The 23,087-nt window shown below is 43.4% G+C and overlaps 1 protein-coding gene across 9 annotated transcripts in view; it reads left to right on the forward strand.

Moving 5' to 3' along the window:
• The first annotated feature begins 11,922 nt into the window (after window positions 1-11,922).
• LOC122681672 (S-acyl fatty acid synthase thioesterase, medium chain-like) overlaps window positions 11,923-23,087 on the forward strand; it is a 39,356-nt gene continuing 28,191 nt past the window's right edge. For 2 of the 9 annotated variants that reach the window (XM_043883993.1, XM_043883994.1), the window contains exon 1: window positions 11,923-12,696. The gene's annotated coding sequence lies outside the window, so the exon portion shown is untranslated. Of the gene's footprint in view, window positions 12,697-13,755; window positions 14,102-14,192; window positions 14,212-23,087 lie in introns of those variants that run through there. The other 7 variants (XM_043883985.1, XM_043883991.1, XM_043883988.1 and 4 more) reach the window with 6 other exon arrangements.

The raw sequence follows: 23,087 nt of genomic DNA on the forward strand, positions 1-23,087 counted from the left end.
GGCGCATTTATGAGCATACCACCAATTTAAGAAATAGAACATTCCTCTTTACCTCTGTGACTCTCCTGGTTCCATTCCATCCTATCCTCCTTATTCACTCACACTTTCATTCATCTAATCCAACAGTTATTGAGTGCCAAATGAGCCAGGCACCCTTCTAGGCTTTTGAGAAACATCAGTCAGCAAAACAAACAAGAATCCCTATCCTTGTGTTACATTTTGGCAGGGGATGACAGATAATAAACATATACAAAAAGCAAATTATACAATCTATTGAAAGATGTTAGGTGATAGGTGCTATTTTCTTTTGTAAAGATTTTTTTGATTTGGAACATTTTTTAAGTCTTCATTGGGCTTCCTTAGTGGTCCAGTGGTTAAGAATCCGCCTGCCCATGCAGGGGACACAGGTATGCCCTAGTCCAGGAACTAGATCCCACGTGCTGCAGAGTAATTAAGCCCATGCACCACCACTACCGAGCCTGCACTTTAGAACCCGTGAGCTGCGACTTCTGAAACCTAAGTGCCTCGGGCCGGTGCGCTGAAACAAGAGACGCCACTGCAATGAGCAACCTGTGCACTGCAACCAAGAGTAGCCCCTGCTCACCACAACTAAAGCTCTCATGCAGCAGTGAAGACCCAGCACAGCCAAAAATAAGAATAAATATTAAAAAATAAAATCTTTATTCAATTTGTTACAATATTGCTTCTGTCTTATGTTTTTCTGGGTTTTTAGCCATGAGGCATGTGGTATCTTAGCTCCCTGACCAAGGGTCGAAACTGCGCCGCCTGCATTGGGATGTGAAGTCCCAAACACTGGACTGCCAGGGAAGCCCCTGATAGGTGCAGTTTTCAAAAAGAGCAGAGCAAAGAGATGGAGAATCTTGTGCATATGGAGTGGGGAGGTGACTTGCAGTTACAAACATGTCATCAGGATGGGCCTCATGGGAAGATAACATTTGAGTAAAACTTGAAGGAGGTGAGGGAGCTGGCCTGGAAGATCCCTGGGGAAGAGATTCCCTTGCAAAAACAGCATCCAGTACAAAGGCACTCAGAAATGAGCTTCCTGGCAGGTGTGATGTGCCAGTGGGGCTGGCGCAGAGGAGCAAAAGAAGAGGTCAGAGGATAGGAGATGGGGACCCAATCACATAACACCTTGCCTGAAAGCATTTGGCTTCAAGGGGGAGTCAAACAGAACCACCGAAGGGTTCTCAGTGAGGACTGACATGATCTGACTTACTTTATCTTTTTTTTTTTTTTTAAGACTCTCTTCTGTTACTATGACTACAAAGAACAACATTGGAAGCAAGAGTCTTATTGTAATAATAATCCAGGAGAGAACTTATGGGTGTCTCCAACTCAGGTGGCAGCAGTGGAGGCAGTGAGATGTTCAGATTCTGCATTTATTTTGAAGGTAAAGTCAATAGGAGACCCTGATAGATTCTGTATCGGTATGAAAGAAAGAGAGGAGTCAGGACAGTTGTGAGATGTTTGCCTTGAGTAACTGGAAGAACTATAGGTGGAGTTGGCCTGATGGGGTGGCAAAGATCAGAGAGTCCCTTGTACAGCAAGATCAAACCAGTCAAATCCTAAAGAGAATCAACTCTGAATATTCATTGAAAGGACTGTTGCTAAAGCTGAAGCTCCAATACTTTCCCCACCTGATGCAAAGAGCTGACTCATTGGAAAAGACCCTGATGCTGGGAAAGATTGAAGGCAATAGGAAAAGAGGGTGGCAGAGGATGAGATGGTTGGATAGCATCACTGGGTTCAGCAGACATGAACTTGGGCAAACTCCGGGAGATAGTGAGGGACAGAGAGGCTTGGCATGCTGCAGTCCATGGGGTTGCAAACAGTCAGACATGACTTAGAAGCTGAAAAACAGCAACAAACATCAGAAGTTCCACCGTGGACATGCTGCATTTGAGATATCAGACATCCAAGTGGAAATGTGAAATGGGCAGTTAGATATTCAAGTCTCGACTGGGCTGGGTGTATAGATCTGAGACTCAGGGGTTCAATTTCTGAAACTTGGATGGCCCTAGAAACTCAGTGTGTATGGAGGAGAGATGGAAACAGAACTGAAGAGTGAGCCATGGGAAATTTCAACACTAAATGTTTGGGGGGAAGAGCACAAAGGAGACAGAGAAGTGATCACTGAGGTGAGAGAAAAACCAAGAGAATGCAGAGTTGAGGAAGCATCATGAGTGAGAAAGTATGTTTTGTTGTTGTTGTTGTTCAGTCGCCAAGTCAAGTCCAACCCTTTGCAACAGCATGGACTGCAGCATGCCCGGCTTCCCAGTCCTTCACCATCTCCTGGAGTTTGCCCAAGTTCATGTCCAAAGTATGTTAGGTTAGATGAAGACTGAGAATTAGTAATTGGATTTAGGTCATTGTCCAGATCACTGATGACCTGATAGGAAGTTTTAATGCAGTCGTGAGGGTGGGGTTGGGGGGCAAGCCTGACTAGGGTGGGTTTAAGAGAAATCATGAGACTTAACATATTGATAGTTTCTTGGGCTCTGCATTTGTTTATCCCCCCACCTACATCACATTGTCTTAATTATTAAAGCCTCCCAATTTTGTTCTTCTTCAGGAAGGCCTGTCCTTGGCACCTTGCTCTTCTATATAAATTTTAACATCCATGAGTCGAGTTCCATAGAAGATTCTTGAATTTCTCTTGTCATTGCATGGGAATTCTAGCACATACAACAAGCTGGGGAAGCATCCTCTTGTTTTTGTCTTCCGGAAGAAATAAAGTAGAATGGGGGAAAAATTTACAAACGAGAGGTTGCTCAGCCATCAATGAGTTGAGCTGACCTTGTTCTTGCTGTCTCCCTCACTGTCCTTGCAGTAAGAGGCCACTTTCAAAACACAAAGAGAACCTGGCCGCTTATCCATCGAGTCTCTAACCTGCAGCCAGAATGAGCTCCTATAGCCCAAACAGCATCTGAGCGCCTGCTGCACGCACATTTCAGTTTCATCCCAGCTCTCTTATGATCAACCCCAAACTCTTTTCACAGTGGTCGCTTAATACTAGTCAGGCCTGCTCAGTAAAATTCGCCCAAGAGATTTTCCCCGGAAGCACCCGTTAGGAGTTCTGATACGTTACCAACCCTGGCTCCCCTCCCCCACAAGCACGAACGCAGAGCCAACGCCGCAGAGATGCGCGGCCAGGCGGCCCGGATGCAAACAGTCAGCTGCGGGGGCAAGGATTGCCCCACCTCTTGTCTCCCTGGAGGCTACTGGCCACTTTTTGAAGGTAGAAGATGCAATGTTTTTTTTTTAGCGGGGCGAGTGGACACAATGCTTTCCAAATCCGCAGAAGCGCAGCTTGCCACGGAAAAGAAGCTACGTTGAGAGGCGGGCGTGACCGTTTGGACCCCCGTCCTCTTGGCCCCGGCGCCAGGCATTCACAGCAGCGCAGGCCTCCGGCGCAGTTCGCGCTGACGCCCTTTGCTTCCAGCACCTGGCTGAAGCCCTGCACCTTCTCGCTGGGCTCCATGAGGTTCGCGGGCTTCAAGCGTCGTGAGCACCACCTGGCCTTCCCACGGTTTTTCTTTCTCACCGCCTGTGCTCCCACTCCATGAGGGGGAACTGTCTCCCATCCGCCTCACACTTTCAAGATGTCTTCTGACAAAGCGGAAACACAGAAATTTCAGTATGAACTTGAACTTGAACCTGGTGAAGAAGCCCTTGCTGGTCCTTCGGAAGGAAGGCTGGGGTGGCTTATCCTTCAGAGGTCGCCTCAATGGATGGAGCTTCCTTTGGACACACCCTGGAGGACGCAGGTTCCTTCTGTGGCTCTGCCACTACTTCTGATGGGTGGGTGGAAGAAAAGGACACCCTTGGGAGTCTGGGCTGGGGACACAGCCCAGCTTCCCAATGGGGCATGGCCCTGAGGCCTTGGTGAGCCATAATGCGGGGATCTCTATGCAGGCGTGGCTTTGTCAGGGAGACTGGGGTGTTGGAAGGGTGCAGAGCCCTTAGAGCCCTTGACCTTGGCAGGGTTAGGCTGGCTTTGCCCCTTTGCATAGAGGCCTGGCCGGGGCTTGCTCACTCCCAAAGCAGGCAATTCCTGCGTTGATTTGTGCTGGAGGCTAGGTGGTCTCTTCCCCTCCTTGGCTTTGCCACTGCCCTTCTGCCCTACACTTGGTCCTCCTCAGGTGGCTTATGTTCTGTGTTGTCCCTCTGAGTATTGTTAGAATGGGAATTAGTGGAAGGGGCTGCCAGCTTGCTGACACCTCACTGCTGTGTGTTAGCAGAAACTTTGGGTGGATCCTGGGTGGGCTGCTGTTGATTAGATCCACCAAAGTCTGGGGTTTCGGGGCGATGATGTGGCCCTCCTGCTCGGCTCTCTTGTACCTCAGAAGCAGAGAGATGGCCATCACCTGGTTGTGCTTCCAGCCATCAGTGAGCCTTGGACTTCCTGCCTTTTGTCACGCTGGACGCCACCATCAGGGTTCCTGGGAGTCAAGAGAGTGGCTCCATGCAAGGTTTGGTTCATCTTCACGACCTCTGTTTATCCACGGATCTTTCCTGATGAGCTCTAAAGTGCCTTTCTTGCTGGGATTGAGAATGAGAAATTTCTTGAGCAGTTCACATTTCCTGGACATGTGAAAGGGCATATGGTCTATTCCATTAAGTACTGATTCCTGCAGCTCCTTGAAGGCAGGAGTCCATCAACAGGTAAGGGGTTTGCAGACCAGTGTATATAGGATGATTCTCAGATTCCACACGTCTACTGTGGGTCTATCTTATTTGGACTTGGAAGAGTTCCAGGGTAGCCTAAAGGGGGACAGCCAGTGAAGATATCTAGTTTGTTGCCAAAGGTGAATGTAACGCCAAAGCCATAGTCTTCAAAGTTTTCTTCATATCAGCACCCAAAAGCAGGCGCTCTGCCTTTAACTCTATGAGCAATGCACTTCTGGTGACAGTGTATCACCGATGGAATTTGCCAGAACCTCTTTTTCTTATGGATTTCCATGAGCCACCAGGTCCTCAAATATGTCTCTTCCATTGAGTAATTCCTCAAGGAAGGCAGAATGGATCGCTACAAATAACTGTTTGGGGAGGACTCAAGTCTTTCATGGTTCTCACTCAAGGGACCGTCTCTGGAGTCCGGAGGAGTTTGTCTAAGTCTTGTCAATGATCTTCATGACTGCCTCTTTCCTAAGTCAGGATGTACTGAGCCAGCTTTAGCTCGGTCATGTTGCCCATGGTGATGGTCTTGACTGTTAATGATTGTCAATATGGAGGTCATCCTCAACAGAGATGTCTGAGAGGCCAGGAGCGTGTTGGACTTACTGCTGACCTGGGAGTCAGGGTGTCTCAAGGTCAACTTAAAATTGAGGAAAGCTGGTCAGGAACTTGACCCAAATCACCTCAAAAGAAAATCACTTCCCGACATCCTCTGACGAACTGATCTTTATAATGGAACCAAAACATAATGCCAGACGTGCCAATAAACAAAACCAAATACTGACAAATCTAAATAAGAGAAAACAAAGTTTTAAAAAGGAAAAAACATGAGAAAAAGAAAAAAGTAAAGATGAAAATGAAGAAAAGAGTTTTTAAAAACTGAAGGAAAAAAGAACGAAGAAAAATGGGGACATGAAAGTAAAAATTAGTAACAGCCAAAAACCCTGTGTCTACAAGAAACGTTGGTGAGAGTTCTGGTCACTGAAAACCAGTTTCTTGAGCTAGAAGAACCGAAAAGCAGCCCAGCCAGGGAGTTAGAGAACTGAAATTTTATGATGGTCTCTTGTGAGACTGTACCAAGAAACGGGCCCATTTTCTCATTTTGGGGACTCTAGATCACTTTATTCTTTTAAATAAATTATTGAGGATCCCCTGAGAGTTTTTTGATTAATGGTTATAGTTATAAACATTTACCTTAGTAGAAACTAAATCCTGTAGGCTTTTCATTTTCAGTGGCTTTTTCATTTCTAGCTTAAAAAGTTGTAATGTTTGGCTTGGAAGAGCTCATATTGGCTACACACACACAAAAGTTATATATGAAGCAAACTGCGTTTTCCAAAGATTTTCTTTTACACATAGACTAAAATTTTCTACCCATTTCATTTTTTTCCTACTTCATTACATTTTCTATGGTGAGATTCACCTTATTATTTTACTAGTCACTAATCAGAAATATAAGCTTTTTCCATAAATCTAAGTGGTTTTAAATATTACATTAACAATTACGATATGGTTCTCCATTTCTGATATCTGGTTTTGTGTGAGTGGCTGAATTTGCTCAAGGTCTGATTGGCCTAAACAGCTGTTGATTATGAATATTCACAAGGAAGGAAGTGAAAAGACTCATACTTGTGTTATTTATTTGAAATGTCTATTAGTGCTACCAAATTCATTATAAACAGGTCCATGGGAAGAAAATCAAAACAGGATTCTTAGTACCTTCTGACTAATCAATGAGGTCAAGTTACTTCTAAACTAGTAAAGTTATAAAGTCAGTGATGTCCTAACACTGAATTGGTGATTATGTCAGGTGACTATGTCACAGGTTAGGTACAGTTGACTATGTCACAACTTTAGATAAATAATTTTCTACAACAAACTCTTAATAAATATAACTTCCCTGAAACCACAGACAACTAATACCACTTCCCAAAGTAAACAACTAAGTAAACATAGCCAGGAAAATCACATTTCACATTATTTTAAAATTAATATGTTTGAAAACTCCTTGCAAAAAACTAACCAGAATGATTTCACTGTAACTAGCTTCAGAAAAAGACTGTCTGACAGGACGCATTTTTACTTTTGTTTGGTTTAACATTTATTATTATTTTGGGCTTCCCTGGTGGCTCGGATGGTAAAGAATCTGCCTGCAATGCAGGAGACATGGGTTCGATCCCTTGGTTGGGAAGATCTCCTGGAGAAGGGAATGGCTACCCACTCCAGTATTCTTGCCTGGAAAATTCCATGGGCAGAAGAGCCTGGCAGGCTATACAGTCCATGGGGTCCCAAAGAGTTGGACATGACTGTTACTTTAAAAGAGTTTTCGAAGTCAAGGTTCATAAATACCTTCCAGCTTTTACCCAGTTAACAAGATGTAATGGCTAGCTCAGGGCTTTATCTTCTCCAGGTACCACTGCCAACAACCTCTCGTGAGTTTAATATTCCTCTTTAAACTTGTGTTAAACTTGTGTCATTTTTAGGCTTGGTTTCAATGCTAATACATAGGGCTGAATTAAATTATAATGGCTCATCATTTTGTTTCCACCCTGATCATTTGGTTGTTAAATTGCATGTGTTTTATGTATTAGTGTCCAATTAACGTATTCTGCAACTGAACTCCACTAAACAAAATGTCTCCCTACTGGAGACATTAATGTATTGGTTCCCCACCTAGCAGCCATTTCCCCCTTCATTTTTGTCAATGATCCTACTTTCATTTGGTTATGGAGCCATATTATGCTCCATCTCCAAGAGAAGACTCATAACTGGTCTCAGCAAGTCTCGTTTGACTCACTCACCCCCGCCAGGGACTGGTTTCAGTGGGGGCATGTGACTGATACTGTCCAGTGAGCAACAGAATGAAGTCTGTTAGGGCTTCTTAAGAAGATTTTTCCTTCTGATAGAAAGAAATGCATGAGGGAAACTTCTGCTTCCTGCCACGTGGTTATGTGAATTGTGACGATCAGAGCTGTCACCACTAGACTGTGAGCTTGAGAGGACAAGCTTGAGGGCCAATGCCAAGAGTCAGAGGATGGCAAAGGGGAAGGACAGAAAGTCCTTGGGATTTTGAGGAGATGTTGTGTAAGCCAATGAGCCCGTCTTGGAAAAGATCCAGACTTTGAAGACAGATAATAACCACTGACTAACCGCTTTCAGTAGGAGGCTTTGTTAACTGCATACTAAAAAGGTCATTGATTTTGTAGCTCATCACAAAAGTTATTCTAGTCACTGATTTTAAAATAACGTTACCGTTTATATAACAATTATTATGTATGATACAGAGACCATCATACTGTGATGGTTAATTTTATGTGTCAACTTGACTGGCCTGATTAAACATTATTTCATTGTTTCTGGGTGTATCTGTGGGGGTTCCTTCAATCAGGTAGCCAAAGTATTAAAGTTGACTCATTGGAAAAGATCCTAATGCTGGGAAAGATTGAAGACAAAAGGAGAAGAAGAGGGCAGAGGATAAGGTGGTTAGATAGCATCACTGATTTAATGGGCATGAATTTGAGCAAACTCCAGGAGATAGTGAAGGACAGGGAAACCTGCAGTCCATAGAGTCACAAAGAGTTGGACACAACTTAGCAACTGAACAACAAGAACTGTGGAGGTGCTTCTGGAAAAGATTAGCAGTTGAATCAGTGGACTCAGTAAAATATTGGGTTGGCCAAAAAGTTTCTTTGGGGTTTTCCATAACAACTTATGGGGAAAAACTTGAATGAACTTTTTGGCCAACCCAAAAGATCCCCCCTCCCCAGTGTAGGTGAGCACCATCCAATCCACGAACTGGGTCTGCATGCTCAGTCATGTCTGGCTCTTTTGTGACCCCATGGACTGCAGCCTGCCAATCTTCGCTATTCATGAAGGGCCTGAATAAAACAAAAGTCAGAGGAAGGAGGAATTGCCCCCCTTGTTTCTTGCTACCCTGATTGAGCTGGGACATCCCATCTCACCTTCTCATGTCCTTGGAATGAGATTTTTAAACTCAGCTCCCATGATTATCAGGCCGTTGGGTTTAGACTGAATTGACATCACTAGCTTTCCAGGTTTCCAGCTTGCAGACAGCAGACTGTGGAACTTCTCAGGCTCCATAACTCACATCTGTATCTTCACTGGTTCTACTTCTCTGGAGAACTCCAATGCACACATACACAGAGCAAAGATGAGGATGCCCAGAGGGAAAGAAGAGTCTGCTGCTCAATTCTCCTACATTCTATTGACAAACTTTCCAGCTGGTAACTTTCTCTCAACAAAAAATTGTGGTTAATGACAAAACTTATTGTCAGGTCTCTTAAATGGCTCTTATATCATGGCAAGCGTATAAACCTAACTGTAGTCCAATTCTAGAATGAATATAAAAAGAACACTTTGTTATTCAAAGACCAAATTGAGTTCACAGGGTAAAATAACAGAGGAACAGCTATTTTTAAAAAGTAAACTGATTGGTATAAGATACTAAATATATGTTAAAGTGACAACTTGAAAACTATGTTTGGGAAATATAGGGAAAAATGTTATATGAAAAGAAAATCAGAGTATAAAATTTATATTATTTTAATAATGTAAGTGCACACTTAAATGTGAAACAAATTAGAAGGAAACACTGAAAGGAAATGAGTTTTGAGGTTATTGGGTCATGGGAAAATTTTTTTAAAAACACTTCTGTTACAGTGTTTGTATGATACAAATGGGAGAGAAATTACCTTCGAAATGCATTCATTTTAGCAACATTCTTGTGGAAATTTTATTGCTTAGTCTTCAAACAGAACAAGGCACTAAAATCATAGAGGCTTAATTTTTATTAACCTATTATCTCTGAATTCAGGTTGCTACTGGATCCATCAGTTCTATTTATGAAGCACTCTGCATGTATCAGGCACTGTGCTAAGCATTTTAAGTAGATTATTTCTTCTAATCCTCACAACAGGTACTATTTTTATCACTTCATAGACAGGGTTAATTAGTTTGCTTTAGAGTCATGTGATGATGAGGTTAAGATCTTGACCTTAGCTGGTTTTGATCCAGAGACATGTATATAGTGGCTGCAAATCTTCATAGAGTAAATATAAACTGAAATGATACTCAAGCTATAAATCTGAAACCTTAGAGGGACAAAAACTTACACATATTTCCTTCCCATTGCTTTAGCACTTCAATCTGACGTGTTTCTGTCATACAGCTTAAAAATTAGATCTGAGACTTATTTTTTTTAGATTTTAAAATATTTATTGGAATACTTTTTTTAAAAAAAGACTCATAATACTTCATTCTTTTAAAATTATATTTACCTTCCACTTTGATTGAATAATTTCTCATCTTTTTATCCAAAAATTTCTACTGAGAATTTTATTTTATTTTTATTTTTTTATTTTTTTGAGAATTTTAAAACTTCTATTTGGCGGCACTACTTAACATGTGATTTATCCTCATTATTATTTAATCTTTGAAATGATACTTTATAATTTTTAAATCAGTGAGTTCATTGAAGGTTTGAGAGCCACTCTGTAGGACTAAGTCATTAACCTGCAATTTTACAGTAGATAAAGTACTGTTTTCATTACTTTGAAAAAAAATAATAACCTTGTGATTGGCTCTTACATTTAACATTTTAATCTCAGCTTGCCACCATTAAATATACCTGATTGCATTGACCACATAAGAAGCCAGGAAAAAAATCACTGCGTCACAAGTTAAGCTAATTCAATTTAAATTTAACAAAGATAGCCATAATCAGCAATTTACCAAATCAAAAGCCAGGGTTAAGTTACATTCAAAACTAGCAATTTGGGAGACTTCCCTAGTGGTCCAGTGGTTAAGACTCCAGATTCTAATGCAAGGCGTGCAGGTTCAGTCCCTGGCAAGGGAACCAAGATCTCTCATGCTGTGCTGTGTGGCTCAGCCAAAGAGGAATAAAAAAGTTTATTAATGTTTTTCAAGGGTTGAATGATTTATGAAGCTTATAACCTAACACAGTATTGAGTCTACAAACAGGTCTTGTTTCACGTGACCTGCCTTAGGGTCTAGTGTCACAGCTTTTACCAATGGTAGTAGAAAGTCTAGCTGCCACCGAAGATTTTAAGTATTATATTAAAAAATCATGAGACATGAACTTTTTGCCTTCCAGTACCCAAAATGCCCATCTTGTTTCTAGTGAATAAGGCGACAGACATGATGGAAACAGGTTAGAGCTGAATCAGGACATTCAGTGACATTTCAAGAATAGAGGGATTCTGTTGGGCAATGAGAGGTTGCTGCTAAAAATTGTGATCTGAGATTGCTTTACAACTGCATGTTTACTGTTCATCGTGATGATCTGTTACTATTCATTTTACGAAACAAAAGCCTGTTACACTCAAACTCCTAAGGTGGTTTTTTTAAATTTTTCTAATTGACAAAAAAAAAAAAAATCACACTATACTTTACCCCGCGTAACCTGCAATACTCTGACCACACGCACAGCTCCTTGTTTTGTTTACTTTACGGCCAGCCGGGTACTATGTAGGTGATGAAAATTGAAGCTGTACAGACCAAAGATGCGAAACAAAACGAGCGGTGAAGCGATTGAGAAAAACAGGAAGATATTTAGAAGAGGAAGAAAAGTGCTAAGTTAGACTGGAAAAGGAAAAGAAAGGGTATGAGGAGGGAGGAGGCTTATTAGGTCAGAAGCAAACTATGGTCTCGGTCTTGACAAGAGTAAGTCAACAGATTCAGATCCCTGATCTTGAAAATGTTCTTCAGCTGTCTTACAATTAATTGTCTGACTTCCCAGCGACTCCGTTCGTAACCATTCAAGCCTCCATTGGCTGAAGTAGTCACAGTATTTGGAATTCTCTGAACTGCTGTCACAGAATTCAAGATAGCCTTTATTCGCCTCTTTACGGAGGCTCAAGATGGTCTACATCGTTGCTTGTAAGTGCATGGTTTCCTCACCACCTCCCCATCTCCCCTTTATCTTTATTTATTTCCACATTGCCAGGGATTCGGCAGAGACGCGGTGAAGGGGGCACTGGTTTAGCGTCTCTTTGGCAAGCCGAAAACAGAAAAGCGAGAGGGGCTCAGACTACCAGGCGCTGAAAGGCAGAAATTGGGTTAGAAAGGAGCGGCGACTGGAGAGAGAATTAGCCTTTGGAGTCTAACGGGTACAGTGGTCCCCAGGACAGACAGCGGATAGCTGGCCGCCCGTTCCCAGGCAACTGGAGATCTCGCGAGACACACCTTGCGCCTGCGCACTGCCGCTGGAGGGCCTTTCCCAGCGCCTCCACCCAGCTCCTAAACTCCTGAAACTGTCGCGACGCCCTGGGCAGACAGACTCTCCGGTTTGGGAGTGGTCGGATGCAAAAGAATGTAAAGCGTTTTCGGAGCGGTTCCATCCCCTGCCCCACCGCATTGGAAGGCAAAGGCCGGGCAAGGAGTGAGCTCTACGCACGCGCAGCGCGGCCACGTGGAGCCGGTGCCGGGGCAGACGTGAGTGGAGGGCTCTGCGCTGGGATGTGAGATCCGGAGGGGTCGCTCTGGTTGGGATCGAACCGGCGACTCGGCCAGGCGCGCGCAAAGTTGTCTAGGCCCCCAGTCCCTAGGGCTTCCCCGTCCCGGCGTGTTTTCCTGCGTCCCGGCCTGGGCTCAGGCTCTGCTCTGTTTGGAGTTGCGCGTCTTTTGGATACGAGAAGCAATCAGACAAAGCCCCACCCGGCCCTTCTGTTCTCCGCAGCCTGGAAGTGGAGGCCGACAAGAAAATAACTCCAGTCGTGTGTGCTGAATAGTAGGTTGGCACTAGATAGACGGCAGACCAGAGAGAGATGACCTCGGGGATCGATTACCGGATCCGGAAACTGAGTCCTCCCTGCTTTACTCCCAGTTGATCACTAAGTCGGGCGGATTGTACCTCCTGTTTCAACTAGCATGTGTTTCCGTCCACCGGCAACTCTGGTGAAGGTCACTGTCATGTCTTCCCAGGACTATTCCGACTCCTCTTTGCTGCTTTCAGTCTTGGTAAAGATTCCTCCTGGCTCGAGTCCACCAAGGTCTTTGTATGCCGTCTTTGTAGCTGTGCTGTTCCTCTGCTTTGAACGTGACAGCCGCTCCCACTGTAAGGGTTGCAGGCGTCTTCACCATCTGGTCCTTCCCTTTCTCAGTATTTCTCTACTCTCACATCCATGCCCCAGCGACACTGACATTATTTCCTTTAATGCAGTTCCCTGGGATGCTCTTCCCGAATAGGTACTCCTTTTGGTGGGAATTCTTTAGATGTGGGTTAAAAGGTCACTTCCAGGGTGGTTCAGTGGCTGACACTCCTGTTCTCCCAACGCATGAGACCCCTGTTGGAATCCTGCTCAAAGAACTAGATCCTATATGCTGCAACTAAGACCCAGTGCAGCCAAATGAATAAATTTGTCACCTGCTCGAGGCCCTTCCTGACCCCCTCAACTTTGTCAGGCCTCAGGGCCCTGACCTTGAAGTGCATCACATGCTTTGCTGATGAGTCTATCTCATAGACATTAGGCCCAGTGAGTTCAGTAGCTGTTTTTAATTCATAATCTTTCTGTCTTGGTGCAGTGTGTATAACCCACAAATACTTGTTCAAGTAAGACAGGTGGTGGGGGTGCTGAGGGTGGGACTCATTTTTCCAGGCAGAGGGAATGGGTATAAGGCCATGGAAGGCTGGACTGGTGGCCTTGGTAAATAGTAAGTGGTTCAGTGGTGGGGCATAAGGATAAAGGCTGATGGGGAGATGGGAACCCTTGTATGTCACCTTAATAAGTTTCCACTTGATCTTTGGGGCAGTAGAAGCCTCCAGAGGCACCTCAGCAGGCCCTTCCTAATTTTCTCCTTCTCCAGCGCTGTCACTTGTTCCCATTTTGGTTCTGGATTATATCCCATGAGATTCTACTTATCTGGCTCTGGTCTCCCCCTCTAGATTCTGAAGACAGGAGGAGCTAATGCCCAGAGCTTCTAACTGTAGTTTGGCGGGGGTGGGGGGGCGGGATTTTGGTCATGCAGCTTGTGGGATCTTAGTTCCCCAGCCAGGTATCAAACCTTTGCCCCTTGCAGTGAAAGCACAAAGTCTTAATCACTGGACTGCTGGGGATGTCCCTCCCTGTTGTTTGAATTCGGAGGCACGTGAACTGTAGCTTGTGTGAAGCGAAAGCTCTGGTAGATCACCGTATTTGCTCCATGGTCACTGAATTCCCTCTTCCTGACCACCTTCAACCTGGTGCCAGCCTCTGCCAGTCACGTCACTGGATTTGGATGAGCAGCCTCCAGCTTGGGTTTTGACAGTGATGGAGTAGACGTCACACCATCCGGAAGCAACATATCTAACCAGAGCAGAAATGCATTGACTTCACAGAGGAAGGGGAAAAAAAAAGGTCCAAACTGGATCAAGCCAAACAATCAAGTAAGCAAACCAGTATGGCAAATGAGAAAAACTAAGGAGGAGAAGCTAAGAAGAGATTGCTGAAGACTTTGTTCATTACCTCAAATTTCTATGAAAAATTGAGTTTCAAGGTGTGCACTTGAAATATGGACATGAGATACACATTCACCTTTAGAGACATCCAGGCTAGCTTCTTCCTGTTGCCTCGGCCTAGCCCTAATTCCCTCCTTAGGTATTATTTTCAGAAGTTAGTAAGTAATAATGCATAAAATAGTTAGTAAATATAAGAAGAATAAAGTTTAGATTATTCTGAAAGTTTTATCTTGGCTGCAGAGTAGAAATTTAAACCTAGAAATTGGGATCTAGGGAGAAGCATTGAACTAATAGTCCTTCAGTATAAGGTTACAATGTGAGACAAGTGTGTTGTATGTGTGTTTTTTATGTATGTGTGTCTATGTGTCTACAAGTGTAAGACATCACTAAGAGCTCAAGTATTTTTTAATTTTGTGCTTTGTTGTTTGATGTGACTTGCAATTTTTAATGTTTGATAGTGAACAATTATATAAAAGGACCATTACAATATTTGTGTTTTGGTTTTGGATGTACAGGTAGATCGTTGGCCAGAGACAGGATATGTGAAGAAGCTTCAGAGAAGGGACAATACTTTCTATTACTACAACAAACAGAGGGAGTGCGACGACAAGGAAGTCCACAAAGTGAAAATTTATGCTTACTAGCCTCTCTTCTCAGTATTACTTGCCATGATCTTTTTTAAAAATCCGTTGTTTCATTTGACATCATGTAAGTGTCATTTTACAAAATAGTCCCAAGTGCAGACTCTGATGGAATGTTTTGAGACATCAAAAGTTGGTCTCTGGTAATCATCTCCCTTTGTTCTAAAATATAACTGCAGTAGCATGCCGCTGATGCCCGCCTCAGTCTGGTTCTTCCTGTTTTAACTGTGGTAAAGTTAACAGTTGTGCAGGGGAAGAGAAAGCCTCCCCAGGAAACCACTCAAGTGGCTGTGTAGAGGTTAGGCCCACCCCCAGCCCCCCACCCTTTACCACTTCACTAGACCATCACTTTGAACTGCCAGATCTGTATTTTGTGGCCTGGGAGCTTTCTCTTGCCTCTAGATTCCTTTGCTTTTCACTGAATTGCCAAGAAATGATGGTGCCTGGGGCAGAGAGGTGTCAGCCACCTGCTTCCTCTAGAGGAACGTTAATGTCCTGAGGTTAATCTCTAGTCACGTGCCACAGTATCTCACTGGATGACATAGGCAACTGGTTATCTCTCTTCCTCACCCCTTCTCGCACTGCCCTGCTGGTCCTCTCCCTCTGAGTCACTTCCTTGGACTTGAAACCTTGTCCTGGGTCAGCTTCTGGGTCGCCCTTGAATCACTACCACAGGAAATATGTTCCAGTGCTTCCTTTAATCACTGCAGAAATAGCCCAAGTACAAGGAAGGCTATTAGCCTGGGAGACTTAAGTGCCCCCAGATCAGTGAGTCCTGAGGACTTTGAAATTAAATAGATGAAAGATAGCCTTTTATTGTAAATTTTTGTCACTGGGCTTCCCTAGTGGCTCAGATGGTAAAGAATCCACCTGAAATGCAGGACACCTGGGTTCAATTCCTGGGTCGGGAGGATACACTGAAGTGGGGCATGGCAATCCACTCCAGTATTCTTGCCTGGGATCCCCTGGACAGAGGAGCCTGGTGGGCTACAGTTCATGGGGTTGGGAAAGAGTCAGACACAAATAAAGCAACTTAGCATGCATGCATGCACAAGACTTTTTATCTGTCTCCAATGATAAGTTCTGACCATTGAATAGATTTCACGTCATGAGCTTGATAGCTTACAGATGAACGATGTTGGATACGCTGGCTCTCTGAAGAAGAAGATTTAGCTTGGGACCAGGGACCAGGCTTGGTCACTCAAGAGCTTATATGTAGCAGAGTTTTCTTACAGTATAAAAAGGGACAGAGAAAGCTTCTGACATAGACATCAGAAGGGAGACCGAGAGTGCCCCCCTTGCTAGTCTTCGCAACAGAGTTATATACCTTTCAACTGGTTATTAACAATAAATCAAGAGAATGTCTCAAGGCTGTAAAGGTCTTAACAGACCCACTCCCATAATATACATTTTAAGATGACAGGATTAGTCAGAAGGTTCTCAAGAAGGAGAAACATGTCCTCAAGCAGGATACAATGTTATATTAACTATGAGAAAGCAATGTAGAAAGAAAGAAGTGTCCTTTTCTCCTCCTTGAGAACTCCAGACTCCTATCTGCTCCTCAGGGACCCCAGACTTCTTATCAACCTACCCAGGAACTGACTCTCTCAAGCTCATATTTATCAATTCATTCAACTCCAGGGCTCCTCTTCCAGAACTATGTGTCCTTATGAAGCTCCATTAGTTTTCCTCAAAGTTGTGCCTTTTCAGAACAGACACATGATGGAAAGGATAAATAGACTAGCAAGCCTCTTGTAAGCCTTTCACACGCTGCCTGGTGTCATCTTATTTACCACTTGTTTCAAGTCCTTTTTCTGTACCTCTCTGGTCAGGATCACAAATCTGGTCTATCATTTTCCAGATTTGACAAACCAGTAGGTGCTGAGCATAGTAGGTCTTCTGAACCCAATCATGCTTTTTAAAAAATTTACCACAGTAGAATAATTGACCCCAAAGACAGCCACATCCTTAACCCTGGAACCTGTGGGTATGGCACTTTACCTGGCTAAAGAAACACTGCAGATGTGATTAAATAAAGAACTTGATATATGGACATTAACCTGAAAAACCTCAGCAGACCCCATGAAATCACCCAGGTCCTTAAAGAGGGCAGCAGACAAGTCAGAGTCAGAGGAGATGTGATGAAAGAAGCAGAGGTCTGAGAGAGGTAAGGCAGAAGCCAAAAGCACCCCCCCCCCAAAAACCACATAAAGCCCCTAGAAGCTAGAAAAGGCCAAAAATTGACTCTCCCCTCCTAGAGTCTCCAAAAGAAACACAGCTCTGCAAACCACTTGGTTTTGCCAAATAAGACCCCTTTTAGACTTCTGGTTTCTAGTACGGTAAGAGAATAAGCTCATGTTGTTCTGCACACCAGTTTATGGTGATTTATTACAGCAGCTTCAGGAAACAGACATTGACACAGCATAGATAAAGCCAGTAACAAACAGTCTTGAACCATCCATGGTGTGCCATTTCTGACATTTTGTTTCAGGTTAAGGTTCAATCCAGGGGGACTTCCCTGGTTGTCCAAGGGTTAAGGCTCTGCCTTTCAATGCAGAGGTCGTGGGTTTGATCCCTAGTTGGAGAACTAAGATCCCACATGACTTCAAAAAGTTTGGAGTGAGGCCAAACTTTTAAAAAAACTTCAAAGAAGTTGCTCAAGCAGTTTTTGTCTGGAATGCTCTTAGTAATTAGAGTAATTAACTCTTAGTAATTAGCTTAGTAATTAGTAATTGCCACAGTACCTCTGCAGCAAGACTCATTTCACAATCATGGCCCTTGGGACTATGACATGCAATTTTGGTTCACAGAGTCCACATGATCAGCACTTTCCCCATAAGCTTTATGGTAAGCTCAGATGGTGCCAATCTTCCTTAACAAATGCAAAAGCCACTTCCTTCTTGGCCACTCTTCATAAGTGCTGGTGCCAGCTGGCCGCCACGGTACTAGAGAGCAGTGTTCGCAATCACTCATTGTAGGGTATCTGTTCTGTAGTGGGACTCAGCTCATAGGCCTTGGTCCGTGGTAGAAACTGCCTCCCTGCCAAGAGAAGCCCAATCCTGTTCCACGATGGACCATGGGGAATAGCTGTTCTAACACACAGCTGCCAGTTTCAGGCTGAAGCTGCAAGAGGGCCAGACGGTGCAGCTGTGGCTCAGCATCCCCAGTAGGAATGAGCACTGTGGGGCAAACTTTCTCTCTTGGGAACCAGAGACCTGTTTGGTTTCTGCCATTAAATTGTACTCAGTGATGCCTGTCAGGAAGCTGCTGATTGGAATATTACTCAGGCATAAAAAAGGAACAAACTTGGGTCATTTAAAATACTTAGTAGTGTAGTATGAATTTAAGGTACACCCAGACACACCCCTGAGATTCAAGTCCCTGTGGTCGAATACTCTCTAGAAATCCCTCCATGGGTGCCTCACAGATGTTGCTGTTGAGTCCATTCGGAGTCTTTGATACCCCATGGACTGTAGCCTGCCAGGCTCCTCTGGCCCTGGGACTGCCCAGGCAAGAATACTGGAGTCCACCTTGGGAATGATAATGTAGGACCTGGGTTTGAACTCTAGGCAAGGAAGATCTCTGGAGGAGGGCAGGGCAACCCACTCCAGTATTCTTGCCTGGAGAATCCCATGGACAGAGGAGCCTGGTGAGCCACACTCCATGGGGTCACAAAGAGTCAGACACGACTGAGCAACTAACACTTAACCTTAATAATCTGATACTAAACACCTCGCCTTTCCCCACAGACCATTTCTCCTGTTTTCCATCTCAAGACCTGACGGCACCGCCACATACCCCATCCATTGGTTAAGTCAGAAAGCTGGGAGTCACACTGTTTGTAGCTCTTCCACACTCACCATGTCTAATAAAGCACCAGATCCCACAGATGCCAGGGAAGGAGGCTGTCATGGCACATAACGCACAGTAGAGGTGGGCACTGGGGTTTAAGAGCTTCTCAAGCCAGACTAGCTGGGTCTACTGCTTGCCAACATATGTCTTTTAGTCACTGCACCTCTCTGTGCCTTAGTTTCTTTAAATTAAAATGTAGGTAATAATAATACCTTCAGAATTCCCTGGTGGTCCAGTGGGTTTGGACTCTGTGCTTCTACTTCGAGGGTGTGGGTAAAATCCCTGGTTGGGGAACTAAGATTCCACAAGCCACTCAGTGCAGCCACAATATGCATGTGTGTGTGTGTGTGTGTGTGTGTGTGTAGAGACATATATAAAAACTTATACACAAATACAATTTTATAATAGAAAAATAATATAATAATAATACCTTCATCATGTGGGGGAAGAATGTTCACATAACTGTAAAAGTTAAAAGACTTAACACAGGATGTCCCTGGTGGTCTGGTAGCTAAGACTTTGAGCTTCCGATGCAGGGGGCCCAGGTTCAATCCCCAGTCAGGGATCTAGATCCTGCAAACTGCAGTTAAGATCCTGTGTGCTGGGCTTACCTGGTGGCTCAGTGGTAAAGACTCTGCCTGCCAATGCAGGAGACACAGGTTCGATACCTGATCCAGGAAAGTCCCACTTGCCACAGAGCAACTCATCCCATGTGCCACAACTACTGAGCCTGTGCTCTAGACCCAGGTAGCTGCGACTACTGAGCCCACACACCTAGAGTCCGTGCCTGTGCTCTGCACCTAGGGAAGCCAGCACAATGAGAAGCCTGTGCACCACAACTAGAGAGTAGCCCCTGCTCACCACACCTAGAGAAAGCCCTCGCAGCAGTGAAGACCCAGCACAGCCTAAGTTAAATAAATAAAATAACAACAACAACAAAAACCCCATGTGCTGTAACTGAGACCCAGTACGGCCACATTAATAAATTAGCAACCACAATAAAAGACAGCGCGTTAAAAGTGTGAGTGATGCCTGGCCCTTCACAATTGTTCTGTGAGTGTTTCTTAATGTCAGAATGTTAGCCCAAGGCATCATCCTTCCTCTCCTGAATTATTACAACAGCCTCCTAACATGCTCTTCGCCGTGACCTTGTCATCAGAGCCATCACCCTGAAAGATGACGCAGGTCATCTTCTCTTTGTCTTAAGACCAAGCCCCAAATTCTTCAGATTGCTTGCTCACAAAGCTGTCCACAATCTGCCTCCTACTTACATCCAGGCTCCGCCTTCCATCCGTGCACAAATCCTTTTGATTTCTCAGTTACCGTGCACCAGCTCACCTCCGGGGCTCAGGCACCTGTTGCTCTTTCCGCCTTGTTCTCTCACACGCCATTCCGCAGGCCTTCTTTTCCATTGCCTAGCTGGTAGCCAAAACATTTCAGAACATGCTTCCTCTGTGCCAGAGCCTGGCATTGACTGTTTTACATTTGAAATTATTTTTAAATCTTAAGAATGATATCTTCCTAGATACATCTTATATACCCAGCATTATAGCTGGATTACTTTTTAATTCAACCTGACAATTTTGTGTCATACTTAGAGAATTTAGCCCATTAATATGTAATATAAAACTGGGATTTCCCTGGTGGTTTAATGGCTAAGACTTCTCGCCCCCGGTGCAGGGTACCCGGGTTTGATCGTGGAACCAGATCCCACGTGCCTCAACTAAGAGTTCGCATGCCACAACTAAAGATCCTGTGTGCCACAACTAAAAGCTGGCATAGTCAAACAAACAAATGAAAATATTTTAAAAAGCACAGGCAGTGATATTTGGGGTTTAATCTGCTATCTTGTATTGTGTTTTCTGTTTGTTTTACCTGTGTTTTCTATGTTTACCTGTGTTTATTGTGTTTTCTATGTTTTTCCTTACTTTTCTCTTTTTGATTCACTAAACAGTCCTCTCTTCCAGTTTGGGTGGCATATGGTATGTTTCTGTTCTTTCAAGAAACTTGCCTTAGAAATTAAAACATGCATACTTATCAGTCTAAACTTAATAAAACCTCAAAGGAAAAAAAAAGAAATTCCTTTACTTGCTCTTGACATATACATTATTTTGTTCAATATTTTAATTCCATATATATTTTAAGGCCAACTAGAAATTACAGGTACTGCTTTATGCAATTAATGTTTATTTACATTGGCTCACCTATTTACCATTGTCTTTTTAAATTTCTTTTTGCATCTCAAAATCTCCCATCTGCAGTCACTTACTTTCTGCCCAAAGTATATATTTCCTTTAAAATTTAATTTAGAGAATGTCTTCTGGGTGGCAAACTTAGAAAAGACACTTGAAAATGTCTTTATTTTGCCCTGCTTCTGCTTCCTGAAGTATAGTTGATTTACAATATTATATTATTTTCATGTGTATAGTTGAGTGATTCAGTATTTTTGCAGAGTATACTCCATTTTTAGTACAAGACCATGGCTATAATCCCCTGTGCTTTACAATATATCCTTGTTGCTTTCTACTTTATACTTAGTTGTCTGTATCTCTTACCACTAGATCCTTAATTTGTTCCTCCCCCTTTCCTCTCCCCTTTGGTAACCCCAAGGTTTTTCTATACGTATGTATCTCTTTCTGTTTTTAATATACTCTCATTTGTATTATTTTTCAGAGTCCATATATAAGTGGTATCATACAGTATTTGTCTTTTTCTGTCTAACTTATTTTATAATCTTTAGGTCTATTTGTGTTGCTGCAAATTGCAACATGAATTTCATTCCTCTTTATGGCTAAGTAATATTCCATTGTGATATCTATATATATGAAGTCAAAGTGTTATTTGCTCAGTCATGTCCAACTCTTTGCAACCCCTGGCAGGACTGTAGCCTGCCAGGATCCTCTGTCCATGGAATTCTCCAGGCAAGAATACTGGAGTAGAGATCCCCTTTTTCAGGGGATCTTTCCAACCCAGGAATCAAACCCAGGGCTCCTGCATTGCAGGCAGATTCTTTACCGTCTGAGGCACCAGGGAAGCCCATCTATCTCTGTATCATACCTTCTTTATCCATTCCTCAGTTGATGGGCACTTAGCTTGCCTCCATGTCTTGGATACTGGAAATAGTACTGCTATAAACACTGGGTTAGATGCAGCTTTTCAAATTAGTGTTTTCATTTTTCTAGATATATATATACTGGATCATATGGTAGCTCTGTGGACAAACCTCTACTGTTTTCCACAGCGGTTGCACCAATTTATATTTCCACCAACAGTGTACAAGGGATCCCTTTTCTCCACATCCTCACTGACATTTATTATTTGTAGACTTTTTGATGACAGCCATACTAACAGGTGTGAGGTGATATTGCATTGTTGTTTTGATTTGCATGTCTCTAGACAAAGGAGCCTGGTGGGCTGCTGTCCATGGGGTTGCAGAGAGTTGGACATGACTGAAGCGACTTAGCATGTATGTGTGCATTGGAGAAGGAAATGGCAACCCACTCCAAGTATTCTTGCCTGGAGAATCCCAGGGACAGAGGAGCCTGGTGGACTGCCGTCTATGGGGTTGCAAAGAGTCGGACACAATTGAAGCAACTTAGCAGCAGTAGCAGCAGTAATTAGTGATGCTGAGGACTTGCCTGGAGGCTCAGTCATAAGGAATCTGCCTGCCAATGCAGGAAACATGGGTACAATCCAAAATCTAGGAAGATCTCATTTGTTGTAGTGAAACTTAAGCCCACGCACTGCAACTATTGAACCTTTGTCCTAGAGCCTGGATGCTGCAACTACTGAAGCCTACATTCTGCAACTAGAAAGTTGCCCCTGCTCACCACAACTAAAGAAAGCCCACACAGCCAAAAATAAATAAATAAAATTTTAGGGAAGAAAAGAGAAGAATATGTTTCTGCTGATTTTGGATGCAATATCCTATAGATTAAGTCCAACTGCTGTACTGCGTCACTTAAGACCACTATTGCCTGATTTTCTATCTGGACGATCTGTTCATTGATGTCAGAGGGTATTAATGCATTATTATAATAATACTATACTACAAATATGCTACTACTATTGTATTATTATAATAATAATATACTAATAATACACTACTATTACTGTACTATTGTTAATTTCTCCCTTTATGTCTCAGTATTTGCTTTATATGCTAGGTGCTCCTGTATTATGTGTGTAATATCCTCTTCTTGTATTGATTTACTTATAATGCCTTTGCCTTTTGTTATAGATTTTGTTTTAGTCTATTTTGCCTGATATGAGTGTTGTTACATTTGCTGCATGCAGGCTGGGGAACACAGCAAGGTGGTCGGGGAAGACCTCTCCCCATCCTACCTGGGGGCCAGCCAGCACCTGTGCATTCCTAAGTGGTGTCCGGGCTGCTCCAGCCTTTTTACCTGTGCCAGAGATTC

The sequence above is a fragment of the Cervus elaphus genome, chromosome 23, assembly GCF_910594005.1.
Source record: "Cervus elaphus chromosome 23, mCerEla1.1, whole genome shotgun sequence".
In the NCBI taxonomy this organism is placed as follows: Eukaryota; Metazoa; Chordata; class Mammalia; order Artiodactyla; family Cervidae; genus Cervus; species Cervus elaphus.